Here is a 23,636-nt window from a genome sequence, read left to right on the forward strand (position 1 = left end):
CAGCAGCTGTTTTGATTGAGTTCCTACTATGTGCCAGATGAAGCATGATGCGTGTAATGGAGATGTGTGTGCACGGGATGCTGGCGAATCCACAGTCCCGTGGGAGTCACAGGAAGGTCATTTCAACTGAGCCAAAGGCAAGGGGTAGAAAGGCTTCTTGAAGAATGAGCAGGAGTTGAGACAGGTGAAGGCTGGGGAGCAGGAGATGCTCCAGACCAGGGCGCAGTGAGGGCGGAGGTGTGGAAGCATGGTGCTGTGGGGCATTTGGGGGAATAGCAGGTGGTTGACAGGCACCGGGACCTGGCGCCTGGGTGAGCAGTTTGTTGGGCTACGCTGGTCAAGTTCAGGATGGCAGCAGGTGCAAAGCCAAGAGTCCTGTCTTGAAGCAGAGGCCTGGGAGCTGGGAGCCAGATGTTGATGCTTTCTGCTTTTGGAGGCTCAGTGTTTGGGGAGTGGCAGCTCAGGGTGGATTGGAGCAGACAACTGGGAGCCCACTGACCAAGCCGGGAGAGGGATGTTGAACCAGGGCTGCGTGAGGGCTGAAGGGGATAGCTGTTGGTCAGTTACCACCTGGAAAGCGGGGGGACAGTCTTCTCCAGCAGTCCTCACTTGGAGCCACCTTCCAGGGAGACTGCCCAGGGCCCAGTCCTTTTGACCTTGGCGTGATCTCCTTGGAGGGAGATCTGCCGGCTCCTTAGGACGTGGAACTTTCAATAGGTGCCATCTCCTTGGCCAGAGGGTGTGGTCTTTGTTTATTTTTAGTGCTTTCAGCAGGGACATTTGAGATTCCCAAGAACTTTCAAAGTTCCTTGCCTTGCCTACACTGGAACTAAGGAAATCAAAACGAACAAAACCTTTTGGCATTGCGTACGTTGAAAACATCCAATTCAGTATAAAACTACCGGTTGTTTTTTTTTTTTTTTTTCCTTAATGGAGAAAAGTAGCCATGTTGGTGTGATTGAAAAAGGAGCTTCAGTGCCCTTTGGGCTCTGTCATAGCGTGTTCTCACCGGTGTTCTCCAGGGGTGGGGGAGTTGCTGACACAAACACGCGAGAATGTTCTGCCTTGGGTCACCTGACTCCTGGCGCCCAGTGCTCTCTGTGGCCTCCACACCCTCAGATGCCAGCCCAGATTCCAGGCCCTGTTGACTGTGCGGCATGTGACTCAGGCCCAGAGGAGGAGAATTTAGGAAAACAATGAGCCTACGAGGATGGGCAGGTCAGCAGCCCTTCTCAGCTTTTGGGGTGTCTTTTCCAAGCCCTGTAGGGTTTTGCTTATCAGGATTCGGGCCTGAGAAGAAAAGTGAGTTAGCTTTAAATAAGGTTAATTTCGACTGTAAACCTCCCTATTCATCTAATTCCCAGGGAAGTTAGCAGACACCCTCACGTATTAGAAAGAAAAGTAGAAGAGAGATTGGGTCTGGCTGAGGCTAAGTAGGCTGACAGGTAAACTATGACCTGGAGCAGAAGAGCCACATGCTGGGAATAGGGGCCGAGCCTGATGGCTCCGCCGCGGGGGCTGCGAGGGGACGATGCTTCCCAGGTGAATGGGTTCTGACTTGCCTTAGAAACCCATCCGTTTTCTAAACTTGTGTGAGGTTTGGGCATGTCCCTGAGTGTTACGGAGAAGACTCCAGGGCATTAGTGCTCTGGGAGGCGGCACAGGGCCCCAGTGACCACTCTGCCGGGTCAGAGCATAGCCAGCCTGGTGTCTGCCCACGGGGGCCTGAGGAGCTACCTGGGCCTGCAGGTGTCCTGCTTGGCTTTGAACCCATGTGAAAATGCCTGGCCCAGCCCTTCCCCCGCACTTGTGCAACAGTGACCGAGCAGGCTGCCCCTGTCCGTGTCTGGGGGAGCCGTGAGGCCTGGGGGAGACCAGGTGATTCCCCTCCTGAGTGGCATGGTAGTGAGTGGCATGGCCAGGCTTTAGGTGCTCCTAGGGGCACCGGGGCCTAATTTTCAGCCCCTAGCTGTGGCAGAAGGAGAGAGCAGGGGCCCAGCTGACTTGGCTTGTCAGGCTGGGCCTATTTGAACCCTGTTAGGCTGGGCCTGTTGCTGTTTTGGCCCAACTACCTGGTGGCTGCAGTGAGGCCAGCATGTTGGCGACAGTCAGTGGGTGTCTTAGGGCTCTGGAGGAGAAGACAGTCATCCTGAGTGCCCCCTGCTCTGCTTGGGAATGATCCTGGTGTACCCACCAAGGAGATGGGGGAGAGGACGTCAGGGATGGGTCTTCCTCCTGAATGCAGGAAGAAGGAAGGACGTGTCATTCAGGTCATGTGTGAGCTGGGCCTACTCACAGGGGGATCGTGCGACCCTGTAGGGAATTGCAGAGAGCACCTCGTGGTGGCCCCGTCACAGGGCCGGGATACTGTTTTTCAGTTTTAGAGGACACTTGGCGGGGCAGCGCTGTGAAGGGTGACAGGGATCTTCGTATGCCTCTGCAGCACCCAGAACCTCATTCTGACCCAGCACAGTAAAGGGGAAGCACCCTGGGAGGATGTCTTCTGGTGTGTCGGTGATCGACAGCCTTAGCAGAGGGGTCTCTGGTCCCCAGAAGTGTGACCAGGACTCCAGAGGGGTGGACAGAACAGGAACCAGGACAGTGCAGTATCTTAGAGCCCTCAAGAAACGGTCAACTTTGTTTTTCTTAATGATTTCCTTCACAAAGGAGTGAGCCTCTTGGAGTGCAGGCTAGTACACATGAGCCCAGCCAGCCAGGCGGACGTCAGATAGAAAAGCGTCCATGGAGGAGAGACTAAGACCAGGGCACGGAAGTGGGAGCCCTGGATTCTAGTCCTGCCATGTTATTGCACTTGACTCAGAACCAGCCACTTCAGGTCCCTGTAGGTTGGGACTAGCAGTGTCTACCTCACAGGATGGGGAGGGGTACCTAGGAGGCTGGAAGTCGGAGCACCCGGGACGTATCCGGCTTCCGTTCACCCAGCAAGTACTTTTGGAATGCCCGCTCTGTAGGCGTGGCGTGCATTACAGACTTCTCATTGAATTCTTACGTCCTCCTTAAGAAGTGGGCACTGTGATGGTCTCCTCTTTATAGGCGAAGAAATTGAGGTTTAACAAGATAAGGATGCCCAAGTTCATCCTGCTGGTGGGCAGTAGTCCCGGGATTTGAACTCCCAGTCCTATGTCCTATATCAGGGGTTGGCAAACAGCCCACAGGCCAAATCTGACCCACTGCCTGCCTTTGTAAATAAAACTTTATTGGCACACAGCCATGCCCATTTGGGTTTGCAGTGTCTGTGGCTGCCTTCGTGCCACAGCAGCAGAGCTGAGTGGGGGCAACAGAGGCCATACAGTCTATAGAGGCTAAAATATTTACTGCCTGGCCCTTCACAGGAGCATTGTGCTGACTCTTCTCTGTGTGGATGCTGTATGCTTTGTCGTGTATGGTAGCCACTAGCCACATAGAGCCATTTAAATGTTTTTCAGCTTTACTGAGGTATAATTGACAAAATTACAAGGTTATTTAAATTTAAGTTAATTAAACTAAGTGGAATGGAAAGCTCAGTTCTTCAGTCCCACTAGCACATGGCAAGTGCTTAGTGTTGGACAACACGGGTGTCAACCCTTGCCATCCTCACAGAAGCCTCCAGTGGGGGGAACGCGCCCTAGACCGTCTCCCAGTGCAGAAAAGCCAGATCTGAAAGAACCAAAGGAGGCGTTCCAGTGAAAGAAAGGACACTGGGCTCTCCTGGCCCAAAGCACAGAATTGAAAGTGCGTTCACTCACTCAGAGGAGATGGAGAAGTGGGTGACATGGTGGGGAGAACGTGGGTCTGGAAGCGCTGCCCCCCAGACTTCTGTATGACCGTGGGCAAGCCACCCAGACTGCCCAGCCCCAGGTCCTGATGGCAAGTGACCAGTGGCTGTCTGAGGACCCCCCTCAGTCCTGCCCCACTCTCCAGCCTGTGAGCCCAGCTCCTTTCTCTGCACCTCTTGGCTTACCTGGGCTGGTGGCCTCATCAGCAGTGCTGTGCCTGGCACGTCCCCCCTCCCACCATGCTGGGATGGAAACATTTTTGCTCCATGAAATGGCCGTGTTTTCCATGGACGCAGATAAGGAACTCTTTTCTTCATTCAGAGCGGTGGCTACTGTGGAGCTTGAGGAAGGAAGATGAGCCCCAGCTCCCTCAGCTAGCTCACGTCACAGGGCTTTCCCCTTAAAATGCTCTTAGCTGCAACACTGAGTCTGCTCGTTGACTAGCGTGGAGCTCCTGTTCTACTTGGTTCCAACGTTCTCTGAATAAGCATCTCAGGGCGCCTGGGTGGCTCAGTTGGTTGGGCGTCTGTCTTTGGCTCAGGTCCTGATCCCAGGGTCCTGGGATGGAGCCCCGGGTTGGGCTCTCTGATCAGCGGGGAGCTGGCTTCTCCCTCTGCCCCTCCCTCTGCTCACGCACGCTCTCCTCTCTCTCTCTCTCTCTCTCTTTAATAAGTAAATAAAATCTTTTAACAAAAACTCTTCAGAAGCTAGTTAGGGGCAGAGTCATTTTGAGGTGGGAAGGCAAATAAAGAGAACATGGGTTTTCAGTTCATTGGACCCAGTCATAATGCATCAGTGCCAGAAACAGCTCCCGCGCTTTCGAGCCTGCTGATGGATCTGAGTGTGGAGGAAAGCTGTGTGGTTATTTGCTGCTGGGCCATCCCTGGTTCGAGGACGGCTGCTCTGGGGTATCTAATGACCTGCCATGTGCGGTCAGGAGTTTGGTCCATTCCTGCTCTTGCGAGTGGCTGGGCCTGTCCATGTTGGTTTATGTGGGTACAGTCTGCACGAGTCTCCCCAGCTTAGCCAGTGCCCACTCCCTTTATAGCCAGAATGACAACTGATGAAGTGCAAGAATAAGATACCAGGAAGAGTTTCCAGAACCTTGGGCAAGAGTGAAGAAAGGGGAAAAGCAGACCAGCCTGGTGGATTTAGCCATGGAAGAGGTGCAGGACCGAAGCACTTGGTAAGGAGGAAGTTGGGGTTAAGAGGATGCACAGAGAGGTTTTGTCTCTTGCTTTAGAAAGGGAAAGAATAGCCCCGGAAGGCCAGGCTTGACTGCATGCCTGCCTCTTGACACTGCTTGCCTCTAGCCAGCCACTCCCCAAATGGTCTCCTGTGTCTTCCTTCCGTAAGCAGTGAAGGGCTGAGAGCACGGCAGGTTGGGCTGGGCCCAGAATTGCTCACTGCCATCTCATCGCCGAGAAGAGGGGAGAACCCACATGTGTGCAAAAAGACCCGTGGTGCAAATAGGGTTACAGGGGAAGTTGTTTTTGTACTTAGAGAGTTAGCTTTTGTTGAGTACCTGCAACGTGCCAGGCACGGTGTGGACACTCATCTGACTGTCCCACGATCAGTTGTTAGGAAATGAGCCACTCTCTGCGGGGAAGGAACTGAGCGCCAACCATATCCTTGAGAGCGCAGGTCCTGACTCCAGTTCATCTGTTCCAAAGCCTCTCTTCTCAACCCCTGGTGTTATCCCCAGTCAGGGACCGTGCTGCCGTTGGAAAGAAATCTCTTGCTCCTCTGGATAGGCTCCCCAGTCACATTTTTATCACGGCCTGTGGGCAGACAAATAGGTTGCTCTGTGGGTTGACATTTAAGAAAACCTACTTCATCAAGCTTTCCCTTTTAATGTGTTGTTATGGTACAAGAAGTCTTCGTTTGTCCCAGGCTATTTTGAAATAAAAGGCAGGAAACCCCCCTCTCATTTCTATATCTCGCGTAGAAGTCATCAAAACAGAATCCTGTGTTCTGAGCAGGAGATGTGATTGAGGAAGCAGCTGTTCTGTTCACGATGACCCGGCCGAAGCCAGCCATGTGTAGGCGTCAGGGATCCAGAATTGTCTCTTCCATCTGCCGGCTGTACTTGAATTTGTTCAAGTATTTGGCATGGAAACTCTTTCCTGCCCCAACCCCACGTTGTGAGAGAGGCCAGAAGGGAGCCCTCCTCATGAGGACAGGGCAGACTCCAGGCCCTTCTCTGCTCCCAGGGGCGCCAGAGCTCGCCCTCTAGAGTGGAAGCCAGGCAGGGACACAACCCAGGTCAGTCACCTCCCCAAGTACGCAAGTGGGAAGGCACGTACTGTTTGGGGTTGGGAGTTTCGTGGCAGTACTTTGATGTGCTCGGGATTTCAGACAGTCTGTGCTTTCTAGTCATTTTTGGGCCTTGAGCTCACTCAGAATGTGCCAGGAGTGAGGCAGACGGACGTGCATGACTGGGGCACTGACGCCCCGAGAGTCCACACGGCTCTGCAAACCAAGGTGCAAACCTCACCATCCAGGCCGTTTCGCTTTGAGCAGTCAGCGTCCCTGAGACCAGAGGTTGCAGCCCTGTGGTCTGGGGGCCAGATGTAGTCCTCGGGCATGATTTGTGTGGCGCCCATGGTGCTTTATGAATTCTTGCATTTCTTGACAACATTTAAAACCTGGGATTGTACAAAGAAGTCTGGATTTCCAGCTTTTCTTGACAAGTCCAGAGATGTTTAGTGTTACTCTGGGCCCTCTTTCCCACACAGCCGCCCGGTGCTGGACGTAGCGATCAGAGTAGCTATCCGTCCGCTCCCCAGGGCATGCTCTCCGCACCCACGACAGCTCCCACCTGCCGCTCTTCACCCACTTATGTTCCCTGCTTGGCTCTGGAAGGCACCTGAGTGTGAGATCCCTGGAGCAGCCAAGACATTCTGAGGACACATTGAGATGTTGTGGCTTTCCAGGTTGTTCGGTGCAGGGTGAGCGGTGGTGAATGGCCGTTCCCACGCCAGGCTCCGGGTCATTCCCACTGTGCTCCTGCTGGTCTCACACCTGCAGGCTGACTGGCGGAGATCAGCAGGCGCTGAGCCAAGGGGACCTGCTGCCTTCTCCTCAGTGGAGCGCTCTGCCTGCTGCTCCCACAGTGACCGCTGACGCTGGGAGGACAGCGCCACAAACAGGGCCCTTAACTCAGAAGCCAGCCTCGGCCCAGGTCCCTTCCACCCGGGGGGCCCTGTGACATCCTTTTCCTATGTCCTCCCTCCCCACCCTCAGCCCTGTAAAATCACTCAGATGCTTTACCCAGTTCAATCTTTTCAGTATAAAAGTGCCTCCGTGACTTCAACAGATGCTGCGGGATTTTTTTTTTTTTAAACAAAGATTGAATCTTTCCATTATCTTGACAAGCAGTCTAGCTGCCATGTATCAGGTAGATAATTTCTGCTGGTGGTAGAAAGAGAAAGATGTCTGAGAATAAATGAAAACCTGCTTAGATTCTTCCTGCTCAGTCTCTTCATCAGAGACTCAGTGAAGCAAGCGGAAGAGAGGAAAAGAGTCTCCAAATGGCAGTTTATGTTTTTCCAGGAATTAAGGTTTTCTTCTCATGTTCCCCCAAATATTTAGTATCAGTTTCCTCTTCCATTGACCTGTTTTGCTCAACCCCATTTTCCCCTCCTCCTGTGGCAAATATTCTGCAAGCATTTTTTTTTTTTCCTTTTGATTCTGACACGTTTCACTAGATGGTCAACCTTTGGGCTTCTTAGTGTCATTCCAGATTGTTTGCTCCTTATGGACAAGTGCTAGGTCATTTGTACCTAGATCCCCAGGTCCTGGCCCAGAAGAAGTTCTGGTGGTGGGGCCTAGGCCTCACACCCCTTATTGACCTCATGGCCTTTTGCAAGAGACTTGACCTCGATGGGCCCCAGCTATTTCCTCTGCCATGCTGTCCTCTCTCTCAGTTAGCAGGGTTCTGGGTATTGAATGCACGAACACATCGGTTTTCAAACTTTTGGGAGCAGCAGAAGCACCTGGAAGGCTTGTTACAACACTGATTGCTGGACCCCACTCACAGAGTTTCTGATTCAGTCAGTTGGGGTGGGGACTGAAACTTCATTTCTGACAAGTTCCCAGATGAGGCTGCTGCTGCTGCTGCTGGTCCGGGGACCACACTTTGAGAAGCACTGCGCTAAAAACCACATTGTTGAAGTGGGTGTCATACGTGCTAGTGTTTACCTCAGCAAGGGTGCGGGTCAGCCTGCGCAGGTCCCAGCTAGCGACTTGAATGCCTGCCGTTGGCCAACTTGTGAGTCTGATCTTCCTTTTTATTTTTGCACTGCCTGGAGGAACACACTTAAAAAACTTTGCATCTTATTTTCTGGGAAACTTGACCCTCGATGCCCAAAGAGGTTTCATTTCCAGTTGCTATGGACTGAGTGTGTTCCCCTCTCCCCCCGCGAATTTGTATGTTGAAGCCAAGGTGATGGTGTTAGGAGCTGGGGCCTTTGCGGGGGTGACTAGGTCATGACAGTGGAGTCCTCGTGAATGGGCTTCGTTAGCACCCTGACAGAAGGGTCCCCAGAAAGCCCTCACCCCTTCTGCCACGTGAGGACACAGCGAGAACACGGTTCTCATCTGATGCTGAATCTGCTGGCCCCATGGTCTTGGACTTCCTAGTTTCCAGAACTATGAGAAGGAAAAGCGTGTGTTTTATATGCCACTCAGTTCCTGGTTCCCTGTGATAGCGGCCTGGGCAGACTGAGGCACCCACCATTTTCATGGAGGCTGTTTGTCTTCAGACTTCCATTCTCATAGTCAGACGTTGATTTCCTACGTATAGGTGAGTCTTTCTCCTACAGCATGCCACCCACTGTCCAGCCCTGCCGTCCATCCCCTCCTCGTCTGGTCCCTTGACACCAAAGGAGGGCAACATTGGTCATTCTGGGTTTTGAACTTTGGTTTCTCAGGTTTGTTTCACCCGTTGTCACTACAGCAGGACCCCCATCGGGTTGAGCTAAAAACTGGCACAGAGATGCTGGAAGACCCTGCGTCTGTTGCAGTCACCCTGTGGGGCAGCTTGTGTCCCTCCTGCTGCTAGTGCTCTCTGGATGCTTCCCCAGACTTCCCAGGAGCCAGTCCCCGGCCGAGGTGCCCTTTGTCTCGGGCGCCCTGAAATCAGCATCCCCATGTACTGCTGGGAGCTGGGGGGGGGGGCACTGACGGTCCCCAGAAGCAGCTGCTTTCATCCCTTCTTTCTCTTACCTGACGACAGAGGAGCCAGCCTGGGCTACCGGAGGTGAAAGAGAACTTGCTGCAACTAGGGAAGCCGAGGCCCAGAGCTAGGAGCTAACGTGCCTGTGTCCATCCAGAGTCAGCCGGTGGTTGGACAGGTCTGAGTTGTCTAGTTGTTGACTGCCTGCAAAGATTGATTTCCTTTCATTTTTGGTTCCCGTTGTCCAGAGTGAGTGTGAGATCACTGCTCGTTGCATGTTTTTAGCTTGAGTCGGACTAGCTAGGAGGGGACGTGGGTTAGCAGTTTTGCCAAGCTTTGCAGTTTTCCTTGCACTCCTGTTCTGTCGAGGAGTGTCCCCCTTCCACTCCTGCTGTTTAAAAACTCGGGGACAATAAAGCAGTCATGGCTCTGAATGCAGCATTTCTGTGGTGTTTTGCTGAGTCCTTTCTCGTTGCCCCGGTCCTCTGCCATCCCCAGGCTGGGCTCCGGCAGCTGAAGCACATTGGCCCTTGTGCTTTTGTGCTTTCATAGCCACGTAAACACGTGGTGAGCGCGTGCTGCGCACATGCCTTGAGCACATATTTGTAACTCGGGAGCCCGAGACGATTGTGACATTCTCCTATGGGGTTTTGCGTGGCCACTCCCCCTTCCCAAGAGAGAGCACAATTCTCGTATTGTGTGTTGGCATTCCGGGTTAACCGCGAGGGTCAGCGCAGGGGCTGCCGGTAGACTGGCAGGTAGAAATAACTGTTCTGCGGCTTTGTATCTTTACGCTGTCATTTTATGGAACGGGGAGGTTTGGGATGCCCTGTCAAGACCCCCTGGGTCCCCTGACTTTGTTCAGTGAGGTAAACCCTCAGCCAGTGTCCGCTGTGGCCCAGCTCATTTGCCTGGTATTCTTACCGGCAAACAGGAGAGCAGGACAGGTATGGTAGGGCAGGCCCCTGAGAGCTAGAAGGAGTCAGAGCGAGGTGGAGGCTGGGCAGGGGTTAGGGAGGTGGGCAGTGGCCCGAGGCCACCCTCAGTGGCGGAGCCCCCCCCTTCCCGGGCCTTAGGAGGGGCAGCGGCATCAGCTGGACACATGCCTGTTTGGGCAGCATGGGGCTCCTTCCACCGGAAGCTGGGAAGGGGCCCTCATCTCCCAGCTCCCCAGCCTGCTGGCTTCCTCCTGGGACGCCTTCGCGCTGTCTTTGGCTGTCGAACTCCTACCCATCCGTGAAGGCCTGGCACTCAGGCCATCTCCAGTAGGATATCTGGCCAGAATTTACCTCCCCACTTGGGATTGCAGGCCACTCCTCTGTTCCGTGGCATTCATCATATTCTGGCATACGTGTTTGAACCTTGGTGGGTTGTGTGAACTTGGTCGGGTCCCTCTGTCTTCCTCCCTCAGTCCCTGGCACAGCTCGTCCGGGGCGTGTTGGACTTGGGACGGGACTCTGACACCAGGAGGGAATCCGACAGAAGAGGCCCCACACAGGCTGCACATAGGACTTGCCTATTAAACTAACACCCTCTAGAAGATCCCGAATGTTCAGGAGCACAGCATCACGCACACATTCAGCTTCCCTCGGACGATCCTATCCCCTGCCCCTCTTTTGCTCACCAGGCAGGCTCCCAGGACCTCGGGCCTCCCTGTTCGCAGTAGACACCGGCCCACGGGGGTGCCCCGGAAGTGCTGCCTCCCAGCAAGTCCCAAGGGGGGCCAGCCCTCTCTCCTCAAAGCACAGGGAGGACGAAGCCTAAGGAAGGGCCTCGGCTGCATCGCACAGGGGCTCCGCGGAGGCTCTGATGAGTGTTGGCGGCTTCCCGAGGAGGGGCGAGTGCTGGCAGAGGAGCAATTGTGTGCGGGCCGCGGGGTCTGCTGGTGCTCTGCTGCTCTGGACCCCATACTGCTTGGAGCCCAGCCCCTCTGCGGACTGAGAGGTGTTGTGCTTCAAATTAGTGTTAACAACACAATTGTGATAGCTGCGGGAAACCCCACAAGCAAGAGCAGTTTCTGCAGCTTTTGGCACTGGGAAAGTTGAGACTTGACTTAACGTGGTGAATGTGTTTTTTGGTTCAACACACATTTCCCGAGGAGCTCTTCATGGCAGGTACCGGGGACTTGGGACTAAGGTTGGGCTCGTGCCCTTCAGAAGCTCACAGTCCGTGGGGGAGACACACAGCACCAGTGCATTTCATGCTCCTGTGGTTCAAGCTGTGCCGGGTGAACAAGGCCTTCCTGGAGGAAGCGGCACCGGAGCGGAGTCTAAGAGATGAGAGTGGTTAGCCTAGCTGGAGGCTGAGGGGGGCAGGGGAGCAGCAGGGAGCCAGTTGTAGCCAGAGAGATCCGCACGAACAAAGGTCTGGACACATGCAATAACATGGTGCATTTGGGGGATTGCAAGCATTGTGTGTGTGTCTTAATTTTTTAAGAACAGATAATATGTGCATCAATGTTATACATTCAGCAGTGACAAGTAACTCTCCCCCAACCCTGTCCCCCAGCCACGTATCTCCTTCCCTCTCTGGAGGAACCCCTGTTGGCCTTTTCTCATTTATCCTCCCAGAGCTATTCCCTGCATGTGCAAGCATATACTGATATACATATATGTAGTTTAGATTTTTAAAAAATTATCTATTTTTTGCATAAGTTATCCTGCATGTGGCTCAAAATTTAAAATGAACAAAATGGTATTCCTTGAGGAGCCTCTTCTCACTTCTGTTCCCAGCTACCTGCTCTCCCTCCTTAGAGACCACTGACGTTAAGTTTCTTTTGTATCCTTCCAGAGATTTCCGTATCATTAGAATTATTTAGTTTTACCCAGATGGGAGCTGACGATGTCCACTGTTCTGGTCTTTGTTACAACTAGACTGGAAGATGAGTTTCTGCCAGTACGTATGGAGGGCTCTCGACCTTTTGAACAGCTGCATTTTGTCCATTGCATGGGTGTTTCGGCATTTATTTACCCTGCCCCTACTGCTGGGCTGTCAGGTTGCTTCCCATCTGGGCTGCACCAGAGGCGCATGTCTGCGCACGAGCAGGACTGTCTGTGGGGCAGATTAATTTGGTACTGTGGGCTCTTGGAGCACAAGGGTGGTAGAATGGCATGGGGACTCTGCCCGTAATATGTGTTGGGTTCATCTCTCTGGAGGTCGACTCAGTCCTCTTTGTGGAAGGCAAGTGCATTTTAAATTGGGTTCTCCTGAGAGTTTCGGAGAGAAACTGTTTTATTCCTTTGTTGCCTGCTATCAGTGACCCCGTCCGTGATGGGGGTGGGGGTTCACTTGGGCTCATGAAGTATGGTTTGTGCAGGGCTGCGGTCAGCGGCACTCAGAGAGACTGCCTCTTGGGCACCTGTGCCAGGCTCAGACCCTCCTGCCACCCCCAGTGGCCAGGTGAGGCCAGACCAGGCCCCAGGAGGCAGCCCGCAGAGCGACTTTGCCAGCCCGTCTGCCGGGGTCTCGTGGACGTGGAGGCCGCTTCCAGGCACTTGCTAGGCTTTGTGCTTCGTGAATATCACAGCTGTAGTAAATGTTTTGTTGGTTTATTAATAACTGAAGTGAGCAAGAGTCTGCCCAGGCAGAGAACCGGCCAGGGCGCGAGGGAGAGACCCCAGCATAGCTTTGTACTTAGCCCATAAAGTTGTGATACCAGTTTCTGAACTTGAGAAGGCCCGCTTATGTTATCCTGTTCCTTGTTTTTTAAAATGTGCTCTGCTTAGTATATTTTATTTTGCTTTTTATTTGACTCATGCATCAGTTTTTAATAGTTTTCACTTCCTTGGGAGGAGGGCCTGTGGCTTTAGCCCCTCCCATCACCTCTGCAGCACTAATGGCTAATCGCTCAGTGAGGGTTTGTTGGACGGTGAATACGACTCGGATCCCATCGGGCTTTGCAGGGATGATAGCCTACTGTTGGCTCTTCACTGAGAGCACCTGAAACTTGTTTGGGTGCCCAAATGCCGACCTCTGACCAGTACCTGTGAAGTTTCACCCCTTCTGTTCCCATCCCCTAATGTAGTCTGACGGCTTTGTTTTCTTTAGCATTGTTTCCGACTCTGAGGACATGGCTAATCTCTGCCCAGCTCCGCTCGCTTGCCCCTGGTTGCAAGCAGTGCTGGGTTCGTGCGTGGCTCTCCTGCTCCTGCGCATTTCATAACTCCTGCAGATGAGGTTCCCGAGCAGGGCCTGGCCCTTGCCCGAGAGCCGAAGGCCACCGCGTGCTGGCCTTGGGAGGCGCCCCGAGGCCTGGTTCTAGAGTTCCACTGCTGACTTAACTGAAACGGGCTTCCACAGAGCGAGGTGGGCCGGCACCCACAGCGGTTCTGGCGGCTCCGGGAGGGTGATGACGACACTAAGACAAGCACAGCAGCATCGGGTGCATTTGGCAGTTTTTCAGGCACTCTGTGGGCAGACAGTGGAGTGAACCTGTTTCTTTCAGGGCCGTTTCTGATGAGGATGGTGTGCTCACCTTCGGGAATCGGGTCAACTCTCTCAAGACCCTTGGAGTCTCAGAGCCGTCAAGGTGCAGGTGGAAGGCTCTGGAATGGCTCAGCAGGGCTTCCAAGGCACCTTTCCCCGAAGCCAGGGGAACCTGGTTGGCTATGTCCTTTCCTCTTCAGCTCCCCAAGGCCTTTGCCCTAAGCACAAGGAGGTCCTGGTGTCACATCCAGAGTGGTAAGAAGGAAGTGGAGGTGGGGTTATAAATGAGGCACCCCGCCCTGCTCCTGCACCCACGTCCTGCCAAAAAATAAAAAAGGGGCTCAGGACCCAGTAAACAGCTGCTCCCCAAGCTGCTTGTATTTATTCCACAGCCAGTTCCAAGTCATTTGGAGTAGAATGCCTGAGCTTTGCCCTGCATTAGGACCTCAGGGAAGCCCTTCTTACAGGAGGAGTCTCTTTTCCTGTCTGGCTTTTCTGCAGAGTGCCCCATGGCCAGAGTGAGCTTAGTAGGGTTCGTCCCACCGTTCAGAACTCCCACCCCAGGAGGTACCAGAGAGACGACTGTGGGGATTTGACCTGAGAGGTGCCGTGGAGTTCAGGTGTACCCGTCGTTCGTTGTAACAGATCTGTCAGGCAGCTAAATCTCTCGAGTTTGGTTTTGGTAGATGATGCTGGTCTTGAATGCGTGATGGTGCTTGCTGTATGAAGGGGGTCGAGGGGAGTAGTGTAGATTGTTGCCTGTCTGATTAATTTCTGCACCAGACCCTGTAAACTAGGTTGGTAGATATGACTCAGTCAGATCAGGAGGGTGAAGTCTTGTAGGAAGATGAGGTCAGGATATGATCTGCGAGTGGGTGGCAGATGGGAAACCTAGCGGTTCTCCTGTCCCTACCAGTTCTTCTAGAGCCTTTCGGTCCCTCCTACGTCACCTCCCGTGTTTCACTGTGATACTTGTGATCCTGTTTGGGGCCCTGAGGCCCCTGAGATAAAGAGATCGCTGCTCTCCCAGCTGTGTCCCAGGTGCCAGCTGCTGAGTGATTAGGATCCCTCTGCGCAGTGACCTGGCAGTTCTGTGGGAGTAGCCCTGGACCGTGGGCCACGGTCAGAGCTGGAGTGCTTCTTTCTGCCCATGGAGCTTCTGGAGCCACGCTAGCACGAAAGCCACGCATGCAGCCCGGGCTGGGGGTGGCCCATCTTGCAGGAGCGGAAGAATGTAGCTGCCTGTGGAAGTCCATAAACATTTTAGGAAGAGGCTATTCTTGTTGCAGAGGTGGGAGACGAAGGTGTGAAAGCTGGTGAGTGACTAACTTCCTGGGTCTCCAAGAAATCTCCTAATTTAGAACACGGTTAGTGTCACTGAAAGACACCAACGTGCCCTCGTGTTCTTAAGGACCGAGCTTGGAAAATGAACTTGCACAACAGCCCCATCTCTGCTCCATTGATACGTAAGAGAGAGGGCCTGGTTCTGTAACCCCACCTCCCCCAGCCTCGTGTGACCCCAAGACCGCCAGCAGAGCAGAATGTCAGGATGGCTTCCTGCTTCCCACTTCGCTCCTTGGGAGGTCACCGCCGTTGCAGCTCTTGATGGGAGCGAGTAAGGAGTTGGCCGTTGCTGTTGTCCTGCTTCCTGGGACCTTGAGCACGACAGGTCAGGTTGGTGCAGGACTGGGAAGGCTGGCCTGCACACACAGCCCACGCCAGCAATTCTCCAGGATGGTGCCATCAGCTCTTACCGTCCTTTCTTAGAGCTCACACACCTTCAGATCTGTTGTTGAGACACTGTGCACGCTCAGGGTTCCCACCTGCATGTCACAGGCGAAGAAACCGAGTCTCAGAGACGCACAGTGACCTGGCAGGTCAGAAGTGGAGCTCCTCCGCTCAGGCTCCCATTTGACAGGAGGAGGCCCAGAGACGGAGAGTGGTTTGGCGAACAGGCAGAGCTGCTCAGGAGCAGAGCCGGCGTCAGAGCCCACGTTTCCTGAGCCCTGCTGGCTCTGCCTGGACCACACTGCCTCTTGTTTGGGCTTATCTACTTTGATTTTGCTAATTTTTTTTTTTTTAACTCCTTACCTCTTTTGGTTTTTCCTCATGGTTTGATCAAATGCGTTGTACTCGTAAACAGGTCTGACTGAAGAACAGGTCATGGTCGTCTTAGGCTAAGTGGCTTACCATTTCAGATTATCTTTGGGGCCCTTGCTGTGTCTCACCATCCTCTGTTCTCTGCCCTTCTCTCTCTCCCTCGCCCTGGTTTGGAGGCCAAGATGGTGCCTGGCTCTGTGCTCAGTAAGTCCTGGTTCTCTTCCCCTTCCTACCCCTTGTCCTTCATTTCCTTCCTTTTGAGTTTGCTTAGCAAGTTCTAGTCCGTAGCACACTCGTCTCTCGTGGTGTTTGGTGGGTTAAAATGACACGAACGGTAGTGAGAATAACCGGAGTGCTCATAGGAGACTTGTCTGTCTGTTGTTTCTCATTGATAAATGAGCTCCTGACAAGTCATGCATGCAGTTGGCTTTAGTTTCAAGAAGTAACACCGGCTGTCTCATTCCCATGTTCAGATTTGTTTTGGCTCTGGGTCCCGACACTTGCATGTCCCTGAATAATGCCACTCCTCCCCTCCTCTCAAAATGCTATTTGCTTAAAACCCCAGAAAATCCCTACAACACTGAGAGTGACTGTGTAAAGTCCCAGAGAACAGAGTCCTGATGTGGTTTCGTGGCTCATTTTTTAATGTTTTGTTTTGTTTTTCCCCTCCATTAAGATGGTCTCATACGGGAGCTTGGGTGACTTTGTTCAGCCAAGGGCACTGGATGGGTTCCTTTCTAGGCGGGTAATGTGACTGCCAGTCCTGCTCCAGATGTGGGCCTTTGGTGGCCTTCGATCCCCTGAAGGACTAGGCCACGGAAGGTATATCCATCTCAGTTACAAAGAAGACACCTCTACGGGCACACCTGACCTTGGGGCGGGGAGTAAGGGTTGGGGTGAAGCAGGTGCTTGATTTTTGCAGCGAGAATGGACCTCTTCTCCCCTGAGAGTCGGAAGCAGGCACATGGCAGCTGTGAAGCTTTAGTTCATTTTGCCTCTGGCAGCCCAGTTTCCTTCCCCTGCCCCGTGCCCCCGACCCCGCACCCCCGTCATGTACAACTGGGAACCCTGAGTGAGCATGAAAATCCGTAACGGACTCGAATGCCCAGCAGCCTGATCCCAGGAGTGAGGTGCTTGGAGGATTCACAAGCCGGTTTCCTTCCCCCAGCAGCTCGTGCTGTGGCTGAGAAGACATGATGGTTGTTAGCCACAAGCATTTAGTAAAGGCCTACACTCTGCTTGGAATGGTGCTCGCCTGTAGGAACGTTCTTTAAGAGTCCTCACCTTGCTGAGTCTTACCTCCTTCCCCTTGCACCTGAGGTGGGCAGAACAAGGATCACTTCTCACAGATTACATAGGATGAAAGGGAGCTTAGCAAAATCATGTCGCTCACCCAGGGTTCTGCTGCTCACCTGGGACTGAGCTGGGTGGCAGTGTGGATTCCAGACAGTTCTCGCCCAGTTCTGTTGACCCTGCCGACAGACCTGGATGTCGGGTTCCTGCTGTGGCAGGCTCTGTGCAGAGCCCAGAGGATGACTGAGGCTGGCCCATACCCAGACTGAGTAAGTGGAGGGGAGGGACCCCAGGAACACCCTAGGAATGGACTTGGAGAGAAGGGCAGGGTGGCCGTGGTGGAGAGGCAGCTGGAGGCAGAGGCCTGGGGAGGGGCGATAGACCTGGATTCCAGCTGGTGTAGCAAGAATCCAGCACGATTCCCCCAGGCCTGGGGGGCACCCCGGTGTTCCTGGGAAGCACTTCACCTTCTGCGTGGCACCTGGCCTAGCTGCCCATCCATGCGGTTAAGAGAGAAAGTGATGACGCCCTCTTGCCTCCCCAAACCTAGCATCTGTGCTTCCGCATTTGATCAATTTAACGGAGAAATCAAATACTTGAAAGATCATGATGATGAAATTTACAGATCCTGGAGTAGAAGAGTCAGGGGTCAAGACAAAGATTTTGGCGTTCAGCAGATGTGGCTTGAGTCCTTGTTCTGTCCTTCACACCTGGGTGACCCAGGGCCTTTGCCTCAGTTTATCGCTCTGTAAAATGGAATAGTAACAGTGCCCACTCATAGGGACACTCTGAGGGTTCACGAAGCAGAGAATCCAGCATGGTTGCCACGGCTATTCTTCTTTTATTCATGCTCTGGTAAAAGCAGACTCTGTGTCACCTCCTATTTCTGCAAATACAGACCAAGAAGAGACTAGGAAAATGGTAAAAACAAAACGTAGTTTCTCCCTGGATTCTGGCTCCCCCGTGTTTGGTATTACGCCCGTGTGTGCTGTTCCCATAGGGACTAAAGAGGCTCTGTTTGTCTCTGGTTTTCTGTGTGTTGAAGGTGGTGGAGGCATAGCTGTGTCTCATCACTTATCCTTCGGGAGGACTTGAAGGCCTGGGAACCTGGGCTGAGGGAGTTCATCGAACCGTCTCACTGCAGCCCCAGAGCGCACACTCTCCAGCCCCGGGGTCCCCTTACCACGCCTCCAGGCCCTCTTCCCGGCACTAACTGGGCCTGGGAAAGGACAGGCTCTGGTGAAGTTCCCACAGCTTGTAACTTTCATCCTTCAAACTCTGGGGACTTAGGTATAGAGACTGCAAGCCAAAGGTGCCCTGGAGAAGGTTCGGTTCCCTTCGTGGGGCAGCTAGGAGCCTTGATGCCGCCCACAGGATTCGGCTCCCCTCCTAGTAGTTTGTCGCTGGCAGAAGGTGGCAGAAGGCACGACCCACTGAAAGATGGGTCCTAAATTTGCTTCTAGGTCCTGTCCCCAGACTGCTTTTGTCACATGGACAGCTGTAAGTGAAGAAAGTCTAAAAATGCATGCGGCCTTCCTGAAGACCTTGCAGAGGGGGCTGCTTCCCTCCCATTTCCTCTGCTGATGGGAGGGGAAGGGGCAGTGCAGGAATGGCTGGTTTGAGCCATCAGGAAAGTCACTGTCTGTGGCCAAGGTCCTGTTTAGATTTTGCGCTGAGTGCTGTGTGTAGGGTGGTAAGATAGTCTTCTGCTTTAAAACTAACTTGTGCAAGTAGTCAACACAGGATATACATACTCCATGAAAAAGGGAAGAGTATGTCTTGGCGATTCCCAGTGCGGTCAGTTTCTTTCCAAGGCATAACCCTTCAAAGTGCATCACAGAAGCATTTGGTAAACTCCTTTCATCTACTTGAGGGTTATATAGAATTTTAGAGTTTACAAAACTCCTTTGTGTGTATAAACTCATTTAGCACGCATAGGGAGGGCTCCCACTGGCCAGAAGCTAAGAGCCTCTGACCACAGTGGTGTCAGACAGCTGGGTTCAGGAGTTGCAAACGTATGAAGGCACATTGAAGATGGCAGGACAACAGCAAGAAAGTCTCATGTTAGGAAGGACAAGTGTAAGGGATAAAGCTGTCCCCTGTGGCCTTGGGGAGAGAGCAGCTGGAGAGGCAGACCTGGATTCCTATCTTGCCCTAGCCCCGCTAGCTGTAGGATCTTGGGCAAATGGTGGGGATGTTTTCCTGGAGTCTCAGTCTTGTCATCTGGAAAATGGGAGTTCTACTAACAGATGCTCCACTCATAGGAATGTGAGAGGTTAGGGGAGAAGAGCCCAGCCCATGGTCGATGCTCAGGGAGGTGGGAGGTGGAGGCCAGGAGTATAGCTGCCGTGGGGAGGGGTGGGGAGCTGTAGAGGGAGCCGGGGGCGGCTCTGGGGCTGAGGTGCCGTGGCGCTGGATCTGGGGCCTCTTGCTGATGGTGGACAGTGTCGCCTGGTGCCTTCTGACACCTGTGTGTAATGCTCAACCCTGCAGGCCTGGTTCTGGGCACAGTGCTGAGTGGGGGGGGAGTCGGGGCTGTCTTTAGGTAAATGCACCCTGGGGGCAAAGACTTGAGGGGCGGGCAGAGCCCTCTGGCACCATATCTGCGCCTGGCAGTGGCCGGTTGGTCAGGGAAGTGGGATCACGGGTCAGCAGACAGTCTGACTTTGCCTTTTGCTCTTTTGATGGAAATGCTGGAGAAGGTGAGTCACTGAGCGGAAGCTCCCAGGGTCGGAGCCAGAGAGCGGACAGGCCCCAGAATAGACAGGGCCCATGCCAGAGGGAGACCCCTCCTCCTATGGACAGTGGCACCCCAGAGGTGTGTGGAGGCCGGGCGTGAGGCCCTCTGTCTGCCATGAGCACTGTGCAAGGAGTCTAATTTGCCGCGTAAATATGGGCCCAGGGAAGTGACAGTACAGGACGTAGACAGAGGCAGAGAATCTGCGGAGATGTGCTGGGAAGATGTTGAGAGACCAAACAATGGCTACTTGTGCAGAGGGGGCTGGGAGCTGACGTCTGGGTCCTTCTCCGTGCCCTGTGCTTTCATTCACATTTTCTTATCTCCCAGCAGCCCCCAGAGCAAAGGTGTTACTACTTTCATCGTAGGGATTAGGAAACTGTGAAGTCAGCTGACGCGGTCAAGATGGAGGTGCGGGCCGCCAGACCCCCCAGTGCACGTCCTCGCCCCGCCTCGCACATGGTCTCCTCGGCACAGGCACTGGCAGCCACGTGAGCTGTGGCTTTTTTTTTTTTTAATTTACCTACAGTACAATTCATTTTTTGATAGTTAGCCCTATGAGTTTTGATAAATGCGTAGGTTGAGTGGGCTTTTTAAATTTTGAGAGTGTTGTAAATTCACATGTAATTGTAAAAAATAGTAGAAGTCCCGTGTACCATTTACTCGGTTTCCCCCGATAGTGACGTCTGGCAAAACTACAGTTGGGTGTCACAGGCAGGAAAGGGACGCAGACGCAGTTGAGGTACAGGCCATCCCCGTCACTGTGAGGGTCCCTCCTGCTGTTTTTTCATCACCACACCCCCCACCCTCTGGCTCCCACACCTTCCGCCCAAACCCTCATCTCCAGCCCCGGGCCCCCATCCTCTAGTCTTCATTTCTTTCGCTTTGTCGTTTCAGGCGCGTCCTGGGAACGGAGTCATGCCATAGTTAACGTGTGGGGCATAGTTAACGTGTGGGGATTGCGTTGTTTCCGTGCTCATAATTCTCTGGGGAGTCATCCATGCAGCTGTCAATAGTTCGTTCCTGTTTAACAGCAAATAGTATTCCATGGGGCGCCTGTACCAAAGTGTGTTTAACCATGCACCCCTGGAAGGACGTCTGGGTTGTTCCGTAGTTTTGGCCGTCGTGAGCAAAGCGGCCGTGAACATCCATGTGCCGGTTATTGTGCGGACATAAGTTTGCATTTCTCTGGGGTAAATGCCAAGGAGACCCCTCGCTGGGTCACATGGCAGTGGCTTGAGTGGGCTTTTGAAAGATGCACTTAGGATAGAGGAGCAGGTGAGGGGTGGGGGCCCTGCTGCAGGTGAACATCGGTGGGAAGCATATACCTGGGAGCTGGTCCACTTGGGTTCAGAGGCAAGATCAGCCCTTACACCGTTGGTGAGTTGCTGTATCCGTCTGTGAAATGGGGATGAATGAACCTGCTGTGTAGCTGGCGTGTGTAAAGTACTTGATACACAGTAGATTCTCAGTACATAGTAGCTGTTCTTCGTATGGGTTCAGAGAAAACCCTCCCGGTCAGAGCGGGGTCTGTGCCCCAGAGGTGGCCTCCGGAGGCCTGCACCGTGCCACCTGTGGCTCTGGGGCACCTCCTTCTACCTGGGGCAGAGCCATGCTCTCAGTTGTTCCTTCAAAGGTGGAGGGCCCCCTCCCCCGCCCAGCCTCACTCCCAGCTTTTCCCTGAGCAGTCGCTGGCCCCATTCTCAGACTCAGCTCTAAGTCTCTGGACGGGCGTTGGCATTCCTGAGTGAACTTGGCCAGGCCCATGCCACGGATCAAAGGAATCCCAGGGAATTCCAGATTGTGCCAGGCTCTGCTGGTCTGGATTTGCCTCACAAGGTCTGAGAATGTGCCTGGATGATTTCAGTTGTTGCTACGATTTAGCTTTATTCCAAAATGTGTGTTGAGCTCGTACTGTATTCAATGCACTGTGCTAGGTATTGCAAAGCCCCCCCCCCCCCCCCCCCCCCCGCCGCCAATCACTCTTTTTTGACAGATCAAAAGTAGCCCAGCCCCTCGGGGAGCCCCTACGGCCACGTGATAAAGTCTGCATTCAGTCGGCATGCAGTCGAGCTGTCGGGCTGGTCTGAATCTGTCTTCCCAGCTCCCTGTCCCCTCGCTACCACCCGTCCACATACACTCTGCTACTGCCACCAGGGTGCTCACCGAGTCCCACGCGCCACGTACGGGGCAGGGTACCATGCTTTGCTCACAGTCTTCCCTCTGCTCGTGTGCCTTCCCTTCATGTTGAAATCTTGCCTATTTTCTTTTTTAACCGAAAAGGTATCGCATGTACCGGGTGAGGCGTGCAAGCAGCACACAAAACTGTACAATCAAAATGTCTTCTCCTCTAGAACTGCGGTCCCTTCTGTAAGGCATCCATACTTTTGGGACCATGCTGTACTCCTCTTGCTGCATTCATTTCACAGTGTGTCTTCGAGAGGGTTTCACAACTGTATGGTCAGAGTTGCCTCGTTACAATTGTGCCTAAAGCGACGTGGTTTCCCTTTACGTGGTTCCACCGTGCTTTGTGGAAATAGCCCCCTGTTGATGGCATCTCGGTTGTCCCCACTCCTGGGCTCCTGTAGGTCATGCTGTGTGTTGTCGGCCCCTGTGCAGAAGGGTCTCTTTACAACTCTGCTCCAGTGGCCTCTACTCCTGCCTGCCTTCGTTGGATTCGTGCCTGCATTCCCAGAACTCCCCATGACCCCCGAGGACAGGGATTGTGCGAGATCTCCTTTCTCCATTCAGCACCTGCCATGTTTGCTGGCCACCCGTTTCCAGGAGCTTATGGTGCTCTGGTATCACCCCTCATGCTGCTGCTGGTCTGTTGTAGGGACTCCAGTGGGGGCGGAGCTGCAAGAGCGGGCCTGCCTGCACTGCTCCCTCTGCCCGGCTTTGTGTTCGGTGCCGATCGGCTGCGTCCCTATGGCCTAACACGTTTCCATGGCAATGGACTCCCACAGCATCATTCTTACTGGCCACCTACTGCTTCACCAGAGGGATGGGCCATAATATGGCCAGTTCCATCCTGGTGGCATTTAGCTTTAAAAAAAATTTGATGGAATTTCTCTTTAAAAAAAAATCTGAGAGGACAGATAGATGCTTGGGTGTCTGCTGCTGAGAACGAATCAGGACCTAAGTCTCCCCGATGAAAGTAGGCACAGTAGCTACTGTTTGTCGAGCACTTCCTCAGATGAGCTAGGACTTCTCACCGAGCAGAGGGCTTGAGCTCTGTTTTTGGATGATACCGGAATCTTCTGAGGCAGGCACTGTGGCCCCTCTGTTATGGAGAGAGAAACAGCCTCACAGAGTAAGTAACTTGGCAAAGGTCACTCAAACAATGCATTTCGAGAGCTGGGATTCCAACCCAGGTGTCCTTGACTCAGGACCTGGGCATGTAACCACCAAGCCGTCTTGCCTTGTTGGGGAAGAAGGAAATGGGGGTGGGGGTGGGAAGGGCAGGTCACCTCTGGGCCTTGGGCCAATGGCCGGCCGCCCCAGAACCGAATGAGGTTGCACCCAGAAAGAAGATGGCCGCCAGTAGGCCTCGCCTCCGCCACTGAGGCGGCACAAAGGGTCTCTTTGAAGGGAGAGTCTGTAGCACCCCCCAACCCCGCTCCCCAGCCAAGCGTCCAGGGGGCTGGCGGGCATTTCTGGCTCAGCTTTCTGGCCTGAGCTGGGAGGAGTGGTCTGACATTCCTTCCTTGAGCAGCTCACTCTTGGTCAGAATGTGCTGCTTCTCGACTGAGGTGGTGTTGAAACTCCGGTGTGACCTGGGAGCCTACACGCCACCAGGTCTCTTCCTGAACAGCCGATCCTTTGAACATGTATTGATCCCCCCCCCCCCCCGGCTCTTGCACTTTGGATGAACCTTGTTTTCGAAGAACAGTAGAAGGTAATTTTCCTGTGCTTGCCAGCTGGCCCGTAATTGAGCAATTCCAATAACACCCACTGTAAAGTCTAATCGAAGTAAACAGGAAAATATGATTTACAATCTGGACGGCAAGTAAATACCAGGGTGCAATTAATTTTTACACAGAGCAGCAGATTCTAAAACATTTTCCTGCACTGAGCAGTTTGTTTTTAATTATAGATTAGGAGCTGCCCTTTTCTGCTGCTGTTG

At 53.5% G+C, this 23,636-nt stretch overlaps 1 protein-coding gene across 2 annotated transcripts in view; it reads left to right on the forward strand.

Annotated features, from left to right (window-relative positions):
- Positions 1 to 23,636, forward strand: part of FAM53B (family with sequence similarity 53 member B) — a 107,709-nt gene that overhangs the window by 10,550 nt on the left and 73,523 nt on the right. The window contains exon 1 of one of the 2 annotated variants that reach the window (XM_048219078.2): positions 4,607 to 4,962. The exons of the other annotated variant lie outside the window; for it this stretch is intronic. The gene's annotated coding sequence lies outside the window, so the exon portion shown is untranslated. Of the gene's footprint in view, positions 1 to 4,606; positions 4,963 to 23,636 lie in introns of those variants that run through there. 2 annotated transcript variants of the gene reach the window in all.

The sequence above is a fragment of the Ursus arctos genome, unplaced genomic scaffold, assembly GCF_023065955.2.
Source record: "Ursus arctos isolate Adak ecotype North America unplaced genomic scaffold, UrsArc2.0 scaffold_7, whole genome shotgun sequence".
In the NCBI taxonomy this organism is placed as follows: domain Eukaryota; kingdom Metazoa; phylum Chordata; class Mammalia; order Carnivora; family Ursidae; genus Ursus; species Ursus arctos.